General features: G+C 43.0%; 1 long non-coding RNA gene across 1 annotated transcript in view; it reads right to left on the bottom strand.

Moving 5' to 3' along the window:
• Nucleotides 1-3,512: 3,512 nt before the first annotated feature.
• The window catches only part of LOC110352796 (uncharacterized), a 38,315-nt gene continuing 24,602 nt past the window's right edge, over nucleotides 3,513-17,225 (bottom strand). The window contains exons 2-3 of the long non-coding RNA XR_002402376.4: nucleotides 5,944-6,070; nucleotides 3,513-5,773 (exon numbers count right to left, since the gene is read on the bottom strand). This is a non-coding gene — a long non-coding RNA (uncharacterized lncRNA). The remainder of the gene's footprint in view (nucleotides 5,774-5,943; nucleotides 6,071-17,225) is intronic.

The raw sequence follows: 17,225 nt of genomic DNA, 5'->3' as shown, positions 1-17,225 counted from the left end.
GGCTGTACACGGCAACAGAGAAAAAAAAAATTCAGCATCATAGCACAGAAATGAACCATGGCAAGGCTACCCCGGTATGTCATTAGCTGTGTCACAGGCATAAACTGACATGAAGTGGCCAGAGCTGCAGAGCAGGGCATAACAAGGTATTGAAGCACACAGGTTTCTCTCACTAAATAACTATTCTAATGAACCACTGTGAGAGACACCCATACAAAGCAGTAAGCTTGCACCATAAAATGCAACCTGAAACAAGAACCCCACAGTCCGAGAAGCCCCGCGTTCAGGAAGGACTTTGCAGGCCTCCCAACTCCTTCACAGAAGCCCAGGGCAAATTCCTCCAGGAAGAAACAAAGCAGTGCCCATCTCCTGTCCCTCCTGTGCTCCAAAACCTTCTTTACAGATGTCGATACAGTCTGAAGGAGTTAGGCTAACCTAGAGGAAAGTGATATGGAAATAACTCCCATGAGACCTTCTACAAAGCTTAATCCAATCTTCCCTTGTGAACTAGAAGTTATTCCCCTTTTACTTGCCTTCAGTGGTGATAAACTGCAGACAAAAGAGATAAGGGACTCGCACACCTCGTATTTAACCACTCATAGTAAACACACCTCCCTCTTCTCTTATCTTGCAGCCTGCTATGGATTTCCTTTTAGTAACCTTCTGAATTACAATCAAATTATACTTCGAGGGCCATTGAACTGCATGGCTTGCAATACCTTAATGGGTTCTGCTCTCGCTCCTCGGGAAGGACTGGTAATCCCCATCTTCTCCTATATTTCAGTGAGACTTGAGGATCTGCTCCACTGCTATGCAGAGCAGCAGCCACCCTAAATTTACCAGAGCGAGTTCTGTGCAAACAGTGCATGGGCGAGTGAACAGCCTCCTGTGAGAACAAAATTTAATAGCACACGTTTCTTCTTTTGCCTTACTGTGACAGTAGTTTGAATGATACAATAACTCAAAAAAAAAAAATCTTTCAGACTCATTTGTTCAATTTGATTTAATGGTGCACAGCGTATATACCAGGTGGCGGCTGCTCTGCAAACTATTTGAAAATAAATGAAAGTATTAATGCTCAGAAATGCTGCTGTGTGCCACGCTCCTCCTGATGCCACTGGCAGCATATTTCTTAGATATGCTTTCATCCTGTAATAAAGAAATTGATGCTTTGTTAGTTATGGGCCACACAGCAAAGAAAATAGAGTTCCCGCTCTACAGTTTTCTTTGCTGCAGTGAAATACATTTTTTTAATTACAATTGTTTAGGTAATTGAAATAAGAGAGGGGGAGGATAAACACAGTCTCTAAGTCCTGAAGAAACCTCTTTTTGGGACTGATTGCTTTCCCCTGCAATTTTGAAGGTCAGGACAAAGTCTGAGGTAAACGTGCTGACTCTTCAGAACTCCCTCCAGCTTTAGGATTCACAGCTGTTCTCCTCCCTGCTCCCCCGTATGGATCCAGCACGAAAAGCAGAAAGCACTCACGTTCATATTGCTCATCCAGGACTAAGGTACGAGCCACAGGACTGTGCAGCTTCTCTCCCCTGCTGCTGATGCAGTAAGAAGTACGCTCCCTAGGGCTTGCTTCCAGCCGGAATATCCTGCCACCTAGCAGGGATGCTTTGGCTGAGAGTTTCAAGTGTCTGTGTGGATGGATACTGCTTAACTGGATGGACTTGGGTTATTTAGGAAGCTAAGCCTTTTAGGGTGTCTTATTTCTTGCAATAAACCTGGCTAGTAGCTTTTCCCTCCCCTAATATATAAGTACTATTCTGCAATTAGGCTGAGTAATAAAATCATCGATAATAATTTTTTTTACTAACACGTTATTTCCCAGTGCAATTCAATGAATACACGAACAAGCAAATATGACACTCAATAGAGAGATTATTGACATAACTGAGTAAGAAATAAAACAAAGTATTGAGATTTCGAGCTTATCATTTGAATCACTCAATGCATTATCTGCTTCTGAAAAGAGGTTATTTTTGGAGGATGTATATGACATCTCCAGGGAAAAATAAAGGTGGGTATCTATAAATATTCCCTCCATTGATAGCAAATCAGTGCTATACAAATAATTAGCATTGAAATTTTACTAAAAAATCTCCTCCACCACACCACCGGAGGGGCCACACCACAGTGCCGAGGTGGCAGCAGCACCTTGCTCCCCTGCCAGCCCCAGCCACCTGGGGAAGCCAACAGCCCGACCAAGGCTTCATTTAATCACCAGGTGCTCTAAGAAAAATCTCCCACTGCACAGCTAATCAGAGCAGGAACTTCCTCCGCTTCCAAGTGCTAAGTGGGAGATGGGCATCCCTCTTCATGCTTTTTCTAAAAGCGTTCATGCGTTTTTTCTGGTTGGATTCTAAGAAAGCCGTCAGGTAAGAAATAGTGTTTGCCATTTGGGTAAAGAAGTAATCTTTGCTGGCCACATCGTTTATCAAGATAGGGAAAAAATGTTCAAATAACGTGTAGGAGGAAATTTCCCCATAAGACAATTTGAAGAGCTCTCGACAGGCAGCAGATGAATGGAGAGAGGTGCTGAACGCCGCGTGCCGAGCAAAGAGAGCAGGGAACGGCTTTCACAAGCACTTGCTTCAAATTGAAAATTAATTTCTTTCTGGCTCTGCTGCACCCAAAGCACTTCCACCCTTGTCTTTTTTCAGCCATGGCACGATGTGAGTCCCCGGAGCACCGGGGGGGATGAGCAGTGAGGCAGCAGAGGGGAGTGGGCACTTCAGAGCATCCCCTGCAGCACAGCCCCACTCACTGCCCCCAAAGCAGGGCACATGTCCTACCCCAAGATTTTCTACCCAGGCAGGAGAAAGACCAGCTCCGTGATTTATGGGATTGTTTAAGGCCTCGGTCATGCAGTAGGATTCCTGCCGGCCAAATCCCGCACCATTATTTTTTTCTGAAATTAACATTTCTGGTAACAAAATAAACTGCCACAGCTGTATTCGACCTTAAAACAGAACTGCCGCATTCACATGAGTAGAAAATGGGCGAATATTAAAATATGCATCATGAATATTCAAACGCATTTGCAAAAGAGACTTCAACTGCGTCCTTGTCATTTGTGTGTTTTCCACAAATACTGTAAAAGAGAACTTTCCTGGCAGAAACATTCATCAGAACGGAAAGTTTTTCCCAAGTAACTCACTCAGGTTACAGCAAATATTCATGAAGCAGGTACTTTAAATTGGCGTGCATTCGCAGGAGGAAGTTGGTTCTGGGAACCTCCAATTATGCAGCAGAAACTTCTTGTACGGCCTGCTCAAAAAAAAGCCAAAGAAAAAGGCTTATTTTGATAAATTATTCAGCAAAGATTTTTGAAATGGCAAATATAAATGTGAGAAAAAGACAAACTTCATCTGTAAATTATTCACTCAGCATTGCGAGGGAAGAAACACCCCGGCAAGCTAAGCCTGAAGCTGCAGCTCCGCCTAAGTCAAGTACACAGCTGTGTGCAGGCAGCAAACAACTGACTCGCTCATACCAACCTCCCTGCAAACTCTAGATCCTGGACCCAGCCCAGGAACTGTACTAATTGGAGTCATTGCTAATAGCCCAATCTCGCATTTGGCAGGTTTTTATGCACAAAACCCCAGAGCCACCAACTGCAGCAGCCTCTGGCCCCATCTTTAACCAACACAGGGACATTCCCAAACCTAAAAACAGGACTCAGCCCTTCTCTGTTCATACCCACTTGCGTTGTGACTGCTTTGAGGACGTGTTTCTGTGTCAGTCTAGGGTCTGCGGTGAGACATCTCCAAACACAAACAGAATCTAAAGCTCTAGCAGCAACAAATACACGGCCTTTCAGTTTAAACCATGAAAATAAACGGGCATGAAAATATATGCATCTAATTCTGTCTGGAGGCTTTCTTCTAAACGCGAGATGCACAGCTCTCCAGCTTTGTTAGATTTCCTCAAGTAGATACCTACCAACCTTCAAACCCACCAGATTCATAATAAATTTCATAAAACTCAGATGCCTTCATTTTTCTTTCAGAGGGAATATGGCATGAAGGGTCTACGGAGAGTACACATCATGGAAACAGGCTGGGTTTGTTGGTTTGAAAGAGGAGCCTCCAATATCCTGGCCTGCCTCTGATTTTTATTTAACTTATAATTTTTTTTGTGTGTTTTACAAAATGTCCTGACAAGGATAATTAAAATAGAAACAAGCACAATTATTCTAAACCCTCTCTGTCATGCATATAGGCTAACACCTTTTTTTTTTTTTTTTTAATTCTGTTTGTCAAGGGAGATACAATTGTATTCGAAGCAGTATGTAGGTGGTTCATTTTTCCCTCCTCACATTTCCCTTGACAGTAGTTTGAAATAACATTCATCAAACAGTATAAAGAAGTTGAAAGAAATTAATTAAGCAACCTTAAAGGAAAAATAAGATGTCTTTTCAACAGTGCTCGGATTCTTCAGTCCTATATTGCTGCACATCGTAGCTTTTGGAGCAGAAAAGGCAGAATAATGCTGCATGTCTGCATAACCACAAAACATTACATTTTGAACATTAGTGTTGGTCCTACAGTTCCCAGATGTGACTGAAAATGTCCTCTCAAATCCGTGCTCTGAATTCAAAGCAATATTACATTTCAGCCACCATTCCTGGACTCAGCCCTTGCAGCAGGACCCCAACACAGCCCAGCCCAGCCAACGTCTGCTGAAAGTCCTTTGGTGCAGCAGCTCCCCTCCAGGAGGCTTCTCAGGTCCTGCATTGAACACAATCCTTGGGTAATTCTTATTTCATGTTCACATTATCCGTTCCTGAAGGTAATAACAAAGGAGAGATGCAGATATAATGCCACCAGGTATTCTCACACCATTCCATTACTCGCTAATAATCTGCTCGGTACTAAGAAGCCATGATGAAGGGATTAAATGTGACATATGCAAGCAGCTTGCCAAATACATAGCTAATCTTTCTCATTTGATGCTGCTTTTACACGAACAGCGACGTGAATATCTATCTGTCTTTCCATCTATCTGGCTTAAGGGCTTTTAACCCTTCCCAGCAGAATTCAAGAACAGAAGAGGGGCTGGATTACCGAGGAGCATCCTCCCCTCTTCCCTTCCTCTGGTACCAGAGCTCAGCCGGTGGCAGAGCAGCATCGCACCGAGCTGCTCCACTTCTCTGTGAACCCGGGGCAGAAAATGCTCTGCTTCCAACAGGTTCTCGAAGATTTGGGCTGTAATTGCTTGTAAACCACTTAAGTGGTAAGTGGCACCGAAATCCAAAGTGATAATTGTAATAGAGGCTTCAGCTGAATCTATTTTTGGCATGTTAGACATACTCATGGACTTGATTCAAGGCAGCTACTGAAAACTGTAAAGTGTCCAAAAACTGATAGAAAAAAAATACTTTGATTAAAACTATTCCAGAGGCAAATAAAATCTTCAAAACACTCTCTGAAAGCTATTGTCATGGCTTCGAGATGAAGCTCTTGAACATTTTTTTGTCACAACAGGAGGCAGAGGCCTGGGAAGAGACACGAGAAGTTTAATGTTGAACAAAAGGTGCTCCAGCAAGCGCCCCCAGTAAGTGCCGGGAAGATGCTGTTCCTCTGGTGCGTGTCCCCAAAACAAACTGTGTCAGTAATGTCAGCGTGCCGGACAGGGGACGAAGGCAGTGGCAGTGCCCAGGGGAACACAGCCTGCAGCATTAAGCTTTTAATCATCCAGCCCTCGGATCAGTGAACAGGCACCGGGTTGCGTTTTGCTCTCCGGTACAGCTGCACACGTGCCCTGCAGCGAGCAGTATTGAAGAGGAGACATTAATTAGTGACCATGGCATGGAAACCACGGGCACATTGCTGTTGTTGGCGTTATTCTCCACACGACACAGCACAACTTTTGGTGCACTAACACACTCTGTGATGAGCAAGGGGCCACGCACTCTAGGCTTATCTCCCTACCTCCTGGGGACACGCAGCAGCAGGTTACTCTGAAGCACCAAAACCATCCTTTTTTTCCCCAGAAAGATGCAGCTTTTCCAGACTTTCCACTAACTTCCACTTTATGTAGCCTCAAGGTCAAGATTACCTGTTATTAAAAAAATAAAAATAAAAAAAATCCAATCATTTCCTTCCCATTTACTTTAGGTTAGTGGGTGCTGTGTCAATAAGGATAAACAAAATTTGCAGACCAATATCAGCTCTCACTGTGGTATGAGTGACACACTTCTATACAGGCTTTATATGAAATAAAAAGTGACTGAAGCAACAGTATGTTTTAATTATTTCCTTCATAAACTATCAAATTAAATTTTAAGAAGCCGGAGACGCTATCTCTTATTAAATTGCAACTGAACTCAGCGATGTAACTTTTAATGAAACTTTCCACACCAGAAAGCTTTTTTGTAATTTTAATCATTTTCAGCAGCCTGCCACGCACGGTATCTTCCCAAAGCTTCTTATTTCCGCTTTAGGGCGATGAACCGACCCGTCTGAACCAGGCAGAAGCTCCCCTGGGCTGCCAGCCCCTTGCCCCACCGTTGGTGGGTACGGCCGGTGCCTGGTGGCCATGCGTGGCCGCGCTCCAATGTCCCATCCATACATGGTTTGGAAGCAAGTTGGGTGCTGATAAGAGGGGTCTGCCAGTCCCCCCAGCTGGTTGGATATGGCCTGCCTCGCCTACCCTTATTCCTTACTTACCCTTACACTCGCTGCTTTGCCCTTTCTCTGAATACGGCACCAAACGGAGCACCCGGTGGCACGGAGCAGAAAGGCAGCAGGTCCCAAAGCACACCTCCAGAAAAGTTGCTAATTTGAAACACTCAGCCTGCAGAAACGTCAACCCACTTCTCCTTCCCTTCATTGCCAAGATCATTTTTTAAACATCATTATTCCTTTCATTATTTTTTTTTTGTTTTTGTTTTTAAATGCCACAATACTTGTTTTCAGCGGAAAAAAAATAATCCATAGTGAATTTGAAAAACACACACATTAATCAACACTTCACATTTGAGTAAAAATTACTCTCCCTGATTTAAGCAGTGATACAGTCTCAAGTTAGCAAAGAAGCAGCAGATAAAAGCTGTGCTGGTCTGCAAGTATTTGACTTGTAGAACATAATGACAGAAAAATGGCACATTTTGGGCCCAACCAGACAACTACAAAATCCACAGGAGTCGCTGGCTCTTATTTTTGGATCATGCCTTAAGGGAAGAAGAGGAGAAACAGAGATGAAAATACAGCAGCTGCTAAGAACATGAAAACCCACAAAGAGGAATAAGATAGAGAAGTGGAGAGAAGTGGAAATGTGAAAGTTGCCAGGAGCAAAAAAGAAAGGAATAAAGAAATGGAGAAAGGAGTCGGAACTGTCTCAAACTGTCAAAGTTTTCACAATTTAATATAATGTATTAATGTAGCAGAGAGAAAGGAAAAATAATCTATAACTGTTTTCTGCTTTAGACAGGAGAGCGCTGCTCAGGTTATTTATTTGCTTATTTCAAGCTCTGTCAGTCAGCGTGGTTCACCATGGCTGGTCGCTGACCTCCCTCCCGCGTGCCCTTGTGCAACTCATTACAGCTGAGCCGGTGACCAAGATTTTTTTGGCCACACGGTGACAGTCCCAGGGGCTCAATTTCCCATGTCCTCCTTTTGGCTGGTAACACCTCAAGCAGATCACTAAGAAACCACCGCTCACCGAGTCACGGTCATAAACGCTGATTTTTCAAATTGCAATTTCGTTGTTTTAGGTGCAAAATACTGGTGTGCCTTATTTATTATTTTTTTTTCTTTTAAGTTTTATTCATGAGCTAAAGTGACTTTGGGCAGTCACAAACCAATTTTTCACTGCGCTCTGAACAGATGGTTGTTCCAAGAATACCAGCAGCCTGGCAGTGTCAAACAGACCTGACCTTCCCAAGCAGCACTGCAGACATTTTATTAAAAGCAAAGAAATAAAAACCCACTTACACATCTCCATATTTTTCAGCGTTATTAAGACACAGCCCGTGGCAGTGGGCAGTGCAGGCACACACTGCCCTCCAGGAAAACCTGAATTTGGCCTCAGGGAGGGGAAAACCAGCTGCTGGAGTTGTGCTGTGCTGGTGGTGCACACCCAAGCCCAACACCACATCAGTCCCACTTTGGAGGAGCAGAAGGAAGGAGGGACATGGTGTGACCCCACCAGCCCCACTTTCCAGCTCGTCCTTCTCTAAGTAGAGCTGCTGTGATGGGCTTTGAAAAAATAAAAACTTTCTGCCAGCCCACAGGTGGGATAAGTCAATGTTAATGTGGAAGACACCATCACACCATGCAGGACCAGCAGCGCTCCTCTGTCAGGGCAGAGGTGCAACCAGGTGCTAAAAATGCACCAAGGAAGTTTATCAGCACAGCCAAAATGTTCCAGCCCTAAAGTTCAGGGTCATTATCCCATCCTTCCATATGTGAGGGTGGGAACAGCACCTTTTACAATTTCTCAATTATAAATACTTGAACTTAACTGCAAGTCTTCAGCAATTTGTTGACTGGCGCAGCTTTATGAATCTATGCTGACAAGATCTTCAGGGGGAAGACAGTTCAAATTGTTCCTTTTTTCTTTTTTTTTTTAATAGAAATAACCCTATTTTTAAAGATCATTTACACATCATCTGTGCTTACTTTTCCAGAAACCACATGGGGAAAAAAAAAGTTCATTTTACTGCACTTTCTTTTTTTTTTTTTTATCTCGATGTCCTTAATGTCAAAGAAAATATAATTTTCTCCATCATATTCATGGAGACAATTTTGATTTTTCTAGCATATGTGAAATGTATTTTTTACCTGTCTGTGGTCTATAAAGAAACAAAAGTTTTGGGGGACAGCACCCAGGCACAACTCTTGCCACTAGGTTAATGATATTGAATCATATCTTAAACATAAAAGTTAAGCCTTCCTTAATTACCCGTTCATGGAGAGTGGCATCAATATCCACACTGTCTTTTGGGGGATTTTGTGCAAATTACTCACTTGACCTCATTCTTAGAGGAAATGAAAAGATGTCACCCTTCTAGCAAGCACTGTCTTTTGCCTGTAAGATATAAAATACTGCAGAGGGATTTTGAAACAAGTCCAGTGTTAGTCAGAGGAAGCGAACACAATCTCAGCTGGTGTCCTCTCAGATGATAAGACAAGAATTGCAAGTCGGATGGAGTCAAATAGCTCAAACTCTATTGCACTTTCAAGACAACCATGTGTGAAAAGTGGTTGGACTAAAACAGTCGAACTGCTGAAGCACTGCTTTAATGCAGGAGGCAATTACAGACTTATGAGGTGTGAGCACTTCTGAGCGAAACACATTCCATTTTGAAGACAACAGCGTGTGAAGTGATAGACCATCTCGAAAAAGGCAAATCCAATCCTTTAGTGTAAAGCATATTGCTTCATGCAAGTGGCCCTGGGTACTCTCTGGCTTTTAATGCTATTGAGAACCACTCGTTATGCCTCTGACTCAGAGCTTTAACTAATTCAGAGCACAGCTTTGGAGCTGGGGAAGCCGTAGTGGGAGAAGAAAGCTCTGCTCAGGTCTGAAACACGCCTCCAGTGTAACGTGTTCACCATGGGCAGAGGAATCGCTTACCTCGTGTTTTGCTAAGGTACACAAAGAATTATTAAAAAAAAATAAATAAATGGCAATTCTGCTGAGGGACCGTGAGGGACAAAGGAGAAAATTGTAATTTCAGTTCAGAAATGTTTAGTAGACCAAACTGTTGAAGTCTCTCATTCTGAATCCAGGAGGCATATGGGCAATGGGACAAGTTTGCTGCTAATCACATACCCAAATACATGATGTTCTGGGTCATGCTTCTGACACACAGAAGAACTTAGCCAGTAGAAATGTAGCCCAACAAAAGTAGCATCAATGGGCCACACTATGCCAACCAAGGTGATTTTTCCTTTGCAGGTTTCCCCAATTTACCGTCATCTAACTTTCAATGTTGTTTTCTTCTCAGATATTTAATTATTGGAAGAAAAGCAAAGAAACACCTCTCATCCCAGGGCATGGGATAATGCAAACCACCTAAGCAATGTTCCAAACTCAAGTTAAGTGGAAATTTGGCCCTGGAAGTATTCATCACATTTTTTCTAACTTCACAATTTTACTTCAGCTGTCAGAACAGCAATATGAAATAACATTGTATATTCATGCTGCCATCTGCATTAAAGTACAAAATCTCCTAGCAATCAATACAAGTGTCCAAAGAACACATCCCGTTTGTCACAATAACCTTCAAAACTTGACAGAAAATCATGCAAATTATGTGGTTTGGAGCTCTGTCTATCTCACGGTTGTTTATACTCTGCCAATATCATTCTAAACATTTTAGTTTGGGCTTCCCATATTTCTCAAAAGAAAGGTTGAATCAATAGATTAAAATCTACCCTAGGTTTGTTTTGCTATTTGTGCTCCTGGTTAGTATTTCTGGATTTTTAGAAACGCTTGTATGACTGCACTTGGAGAATTACCCAAAAAATCAGTGTGAAATTGGCTTTAAACTGACAAGTCTCAGAATATCATTAATCAACATGCTTTTCTCAATTCCACTTCTTTTAAGAAAAAAAAAATATATAATTTTAGTGGGAACCATTACGCTAAGAAAGTACAGTATTTTTCTGAATCACCAAGCGTGATAACACCACCAACCTCAGTTTTAACCTTATTAAAAAAAAATAATAGTAGTTTAAGGGAAAACAAACACAGCGCCAAAGCTCTGGGTGCTCTGAGCAAGGTGCCCTGCACAGCGAGGGGTTTTTTACTGGCAAGGAGCTGGCTGGTGAGGCTCACCTGTGTGTGTTTTGCACCTTGTATGTGGTGAGCCCTCTCATCCCTTTGAACATCTGGCCAGCCACAACGCAGCCGTGCACCAGGGTCCTACCTGCGTGCTGGAGCCCCGCAGGGCTCAGGCATCTGCTGCTCGTGCCCCTTGCCAGTTCCTCTAGTTAGGATATATCGGGGTTAGGAAGCATTTTAGGGAGACATGCATTCACACGTGTCACAGCCTCACTGCCAGCTCCACCAGCTCCAGCCAGGACCCCAGGAAGAGCCTGGTTTGCGGAGAGCACCTCGCGTGGCTCTGCGCGGCGTGAGAGCGCAGATCTTGGCGCTGCAGAAACAAAGGCAATCTGCTGTCAGCACAGAGCATTTGCTGAATGCATTCAGTATCGGGAAATGCAGATTACATTGCAAGTCTATAAAAAGCTCAAGTTTAAATAACATCCGTACAGCCTCACCGTAGACAGCCTTCCAGGACAATGGGCAGACTGCTGGGATGCACTCGGAAAGGTCGTGCTGTAACCAGCTGTCTGCACAAATCTTATGACTGGAAGCTAATAAACAAAAAAAGTGAAGGAAGTAGTCAATACCCATTACAAGCTAGAAAAACAGACCACACGCACCGTAAAAAGAATTTAAAAAATCGTTATTGGGTAGATGTGCTAAGAAACCCATCGGAGAATTCACAAAACTTTGAAACTGAATCCAGCCACTGCTGCTTTAAGCCTGAATTCTGCATTTGCATTAAAAATTCATCATGGTATTTATAGATGAGTTTAAAAAAAAAATAAAGAAAGAAAGAAAGAAAAAAAAAGTGTTAACAGCCTGTTGCAAATGACTACATTGGGCAACACCTCTTCTGAGAGCTGTACCAGGTGGTACGACTGCTCTGCCCTGCACACCACTGGGGGTGCACAGGGGGACTTCGTGGGTCCGTTCCTGCCACTCAGCAACCAGGGTGGGCTTCACCTTCCCGTCCGTCAGGGTAATGCAACATCAATCACAGGGAAAGTACAGTGCTAAGATTTTGGGGGGTTGCTCGTTGTGTGGCTAAAAAACGCAGTGAGACTTCTCACCGTGTGAGGTACGTGGTGTCCCAGCCAGCCTGTGCGGACGGCCTTTGACTGCAGGAATTGAGTTTGGAGAGGAAAAGATAACTGGGGGAGAGGGGCTAAGGTGATTTTAGCTATATCTGTTTAATTTCTAATCTATTAATTTCTAATCTAATCTACTTAATAAGAGAAATAGAAATAAGTTAGAGACTAAAAGTGGTCAGTGAAATGAGCCGAGTAAGACCTCCCAAATTTCCAGGTGTTCTGCTGAGTTCTGGTTGACTTCTGACAGAGCAACCTTTAACGTTTATTAGTTTTGTTCATTTACTTGTTAGTGTAAATGAATGCTATTGACAATAATTGCTAGGAAGAGGACACAGCACACCCAGATACTGCAACAATTTGTCTTTTCAGCCCTGCCCATTGCATTCTAGTGTTTGACACTTAAGCTTCTCTGGAGCAGAGGCGATGCCAGTCACCCAAAAACTGTTCCAGACAGACGTACCCACACCTCTTCGGTCCCTAACTGGACCCACACTAACAGAAACGCAGTCTTGCAGCTGAATTATCAGCAGTTTTAACACAGCAAGATACACATTTTTTTAATTGAATACACTAAGATACAACCAATCAAAAGATTAAAGAGTACACTTAGAATGAAAAGGTGCCTCTGCATAAAATACATTCTCATTAGGAGGAACCATGACTGCTTCAAAAAATCCCTGAGGTCCTTTCGGGACTGGCAATTTTTAATCTAAGACAGTTCTACGCAAATTAGGGAAAACAAATCCTTAAAGAATAACATCTGGCTTAACAGTCCTGCCTTTTTTTACTCTAGAGGTACCATTGATGTTATGTTATAATTGGTGCTGCGTGCTGTCCTTTAAAGCTCGATGCAAATGTTTTCCAATGCTAGATCTTTAAAATAAATAAAAAAGGAACCAGTAATGGAAACTTTAGCTCTTGAGACATTTTGCAGCAAGCCATTCCAAGTTGTATAGACATATATTTAGCGAGTGAGTAATGTGCCACACTCTGCTACAAGTGTGGGCTCCCGTCTACTCTGCTGCATAAACTTTCGGGAAGCTGTTGGCCGTGACAATCTGCTTCCAGCAGGCAGCCTGAGCTGCCGACTTCTGGAAGCGACGGCAGCTCCTGGGAAAGGTCCCTGACACTGGTCCCTCAGAGTTAACTCACAACTCCCATAGCTCAATAATTGCTTCCACGGGCGTGTTGGGATGTTACTCCAACTTTCTGCAGGCTTGCATGCGAATGCATCACTTCAACAAGCGAGTGGGTGCTCAGCACCTGCCTCCCAAAAGGGGCAGCAGCCCCCAGCCCACGCAGCGGTGATGCTCACATCTGTAACCGACTGCCCATTTGTCCTCAGGCTGACACGAAGCCCTAATGCAGTCCATAACCGCCTGGAAATGAGCTGTGTGCCCCTGTGCTATACGTCTCAAATTAGAGCACTTGTCTCAGGCACTGTGTGTTCTCAGCGCAGGAGGATTAATCTTTATTACACAGCTTGCCAGCCTCATCTCAATTACTTCAGCCATTTACCACTGTATATGGGACCTTTGGGGAATGATGGGAATATTTTTGGTGGTTTTGTTTGTCTGTTATTAAATTCACCTTCAGGTTTTAGGAAGCAGAATTCTTGATTTTCCTCCCTGAGGGGGAATTCACCATTTTAGGAAAAATCTTCCTGTTTAATCTGATGACCCACAGCCCTTCCTAGGCATCCAGTCCCAGGGGCTGATCAGAGCATCGAAGTGGGTGACAAAAATTTAACCAAGACAGCAGTAAAGGCACGGGGTGTGCGATGGGGAGGCCCTGCTGGGATGCACCGGCCCCGTTCCAGAAATCCCACACCAGCTCCGGCTGCCAGGGTACCGAAACGTCCTTGGCAGGAGCCTGGAACCGTGCCTGCAATGACAAAGCACAGCACGGTCCGAGCAGGATCCAGAATTCGATGGACAAAGGACTACCTGCCAAAATGCATTTTCCCCCTGTTTTGAGCAGTGTCTGTCAGGCTCTGAAATGTACAGTGGGGACTCCGTGAGACACAAAGCCAGCAGCCACCCTGCCACCAGGTGGGAGCTGGAACACTTCACTGCAGCACCACGCAGCTCCCTTATAAATAAATAAAATAAAACTGCCCCAACAGATGTAATTTTAAGGACAGAATGACCAAAAGCTGGGTATTTCAGAGCACTTAGGTAGCAGAAAAGAGGAACCCAGTGCCTGGCGTGAAAATCCAGAGCCACTGAAGCCAGAGCACCTTGTCCTGGAGCCCAGCAGCACACAGAGTCATCTCCTGCACCCCCTGAAAAGCCTTCTAAGTGATGCTCAGATGGGCCTGGGGCTTCACGTGGCATAGGGACACATCCTCCAGTGTCCTGTACACAAACACGTGCAGAAACCAACCTTCACATAGCTTAATAAACAGACAGCATGTAAATAGAGCTCTATTTAAATAAATCCACAGCTATTCTTTTAGTCCAGATTTCTCTGCTTCTACTCATCATGTATTTCCCTGTAAATTTAAAGGTTTTGCAGCTATGCCTAAGATTGAGATGTTTTGGGGAGCAGTGGGTGTACAAACTACTCAATGCAAAATTAATTTTAATAATTAATAATGGGGGAGGATTTCAGAAGGAGGGTTTTCTTCCTGTACTAAATTGAGTTTTGCTGATGAATGTTGTTACCTGGGAGGAGATGCCAAGTTTTATTGTTTTTTTCTATTCAGAATCTTACAAATTGGTGACATCTTATCTATTAAATAGCAATCATCTTCTTCATTTTTGGCACAGATGGCTGCATGTTGACATTTTTTATCAGAACAATGCAAACTGAAAAAATATTGAAAACACATTCAGTAGCACACTTGAGAAAACTCTCAATGCACGTTGGGTACAGGGACAGCGAATCTAAATACCTGGCTGGGATTTGTCCTCCAATTTACTGTAAAGCTTATTTTAAAGTTAGCAGTCTATTTTGAGTTATGATTAATGGTTTTGAAAAGGCTTTCTTCAGCTGCACATACCAACAAAGGATTTAGAATTAATTCACATCTTCTAACTTCTTCCTTAATGGATTTTTAAGGTCCGCTGCAAAGAATCAATCAATACCAGGCTGAAAGCTCTGGCATGTAATGCATCCTGGAGCATCAGGAAGGGCTCTGCACGAAGCGAGGTGAATTATGATAGCCTGAATTAATTGGAATTATTTGCAGCTATTAAGAAAAGCTAAATAATCATTTGCATTAATTTAATTTTAGGATACAAAGACAGCAACTCAGTCTGATGTCAAAAAATATACCAAAGTTTTTTGTTGTTGTTTTTTGGGGGGAGTAAAATATATACACAGTTTTTGGTTTTAGTTTTGTTTTGCTTTAGTAAATCCTAGCACAACTTTAAAAGATGCTCAGCAGTGGTGTGCACAAAGAAGCTGCCATTAACTCAGCTAGAGCAGAGTCAGGACAGCAGCACAAGCTTTTCCACAAGTAAAAGGAGAATGAGGAATACACCAACAGAAGGGAGTTGGGCAAGTTACAAGTGCCCCTGTGTGATGCTGTTCCCTTGGGAAATGGAACTGATTTTTTTTTCCATTACCAACAGAAACAATCAGAAATAATCACGTCAGTGGCATCCATTTAAATGAGAAGATTGCTGACAAGAATAAAGATAGCAAGTTCTGTCTGTAAAATTCAGAAAAATAACTGGGTTCTGAAAACAACAGCGATTTATCCAAAGCAGTGCCAAGATCTCCTAAACCATTTAGTGCCAAAATCTTTTATGAGCGTGGGACTAAATCCACAGACTGGCAAGCAAGCCATCAAGCCCCACTGACTATGCCATGGATGTTATTTATTCTCATGTTATCTCCGTTCTTCGCATTTATTACAATTTCCATACTTTATTACTTTGTTGGATGAGATACAACCAAGAGTCTCCATGGGAAAAGATCGGTGTAGATGTTCGGAAGTTAATTAATCTCAGAAAAATAGCTGTGCCCTGGGAGATACCTCAGTTACTGATCTTAGAGGTCCTAGAGAGTGCAAAGAACAACTGTGCCATGTCCAAAGCATTAAAAAAAGTATATTTCATGTAGGCGGCATTCCAAAAATTTATCTCTCGCAGTAACAATAAAGTAGGTTGAAATGTGGACGGGATCAAACTAAAGGTCTTATCGGACAAATACAAACCTTTAGAGGAAAGTAGTAAAAAAAAAAAAAAGTGAAATGGTTGCAAAAAATAGTTTCTTCCTGAAACATAGTTAGTACACCCAGGTATGATTTTGTTTTAACATCTTCAAGTTTGTTTCTGTTATTGCTCAAGGACGTTGAGGCGAAATGGATTCAATATAGGAGGCAAACATCCTCTCCCTGCCTCCTTGGGAGCCCAGAAGTCTTGCTCTGAGCCCTGAAAACCACATTCATTTTCTTTCTGGCTCACGCAACAGCTTGAGGGATAAGATTTTCAGGTTGAACTTGCCAACCTCTGCAGAACAGTAAATAAAGGGAATATTCAGCTCTGTAACTACAATGGGCCCTACTTTGTAGCCTCTTTTCATACATATTTATTTTAAAATGTACTAGATTTTAAAAATAAATAATTGACACCAGTTTTAATGGGACCACCTTTTGCTTTATGTACTCACGAGCAGATAGACAACTTTAACCTCCCTTAGCTGCCGGGACCAGCCCCAGACCAAGTGCAGTGCCAGGCACAAGGAAGGCAGAAGGACGACGTGCCCGACACGCTGCGCCTTCCCTGGGTCCCCCGCTCAACTCATCCCCCCATGTCCCCACGCCTCTCACTGATCCCAGTGTATTTACAGTGCCTAAATGTTTTCCGATTTGTTCCTTTTCCATTCCAACCTGCCTTCTCATCCACTGGCTGAAATCCCCTACCTACCTGTGGCACACCGTCAGCCCTTCTGAGCAGCCTGGACCAAAAAGGGTCGGCCCCGTGTTACCTGCACGTGCCCTCTCCCCCCATTAAGGCTGCGCTTTCCTTAGTTTCATCTGTAGCACAGAGAGCTCCGTGTAGGCCGTAGGGCTGCTACCAGAACAGAGATAGGCAATGCATCAACAATAAACTGCTAAAAACAAAAGATGCTTATCAAGCAGGACTCATCTCGACACTTACACAAGTTCAATTTGTCTCCATCACCCCATAATTTATACTGCAGCATTAGTATAAAAGGTTTTCTTTTTTTTTTTTTTTTTTTTTAAATCCTAACACTATTTCACGTAGGGAAGATGGGACAAGCCAGACTGCAATAAGAATTCATCACATTTTGCTACCTTAGCTGTTCCTATCACTCTGACATTACTTTCACCCCAATGCCTCAGCAAATAAAAATCCATGCATCAGTCT

The sequence above is a fragment of the Anas platyrhynchos genome, chromosome 13, assembly GCF_047663525.1.
Source record: "Anas platyrhynchos isolate ZD024472 breed Pekin duck chromosome 13, IASCAAS_PekinDuck_T2T, whole genome shotgun sequence".
In the NCBI taxonomy this organism is placed as follows: Eukaryota; Metazoa; Chordata; class Aves; order Anseriformes; family Anatidae; genus Anas; species Anas platyrhynchos.
Note: the sequence above shows the minus strand (reverse complement) of the source record. Positions and strands in the feature narration are given on the sequence as shown.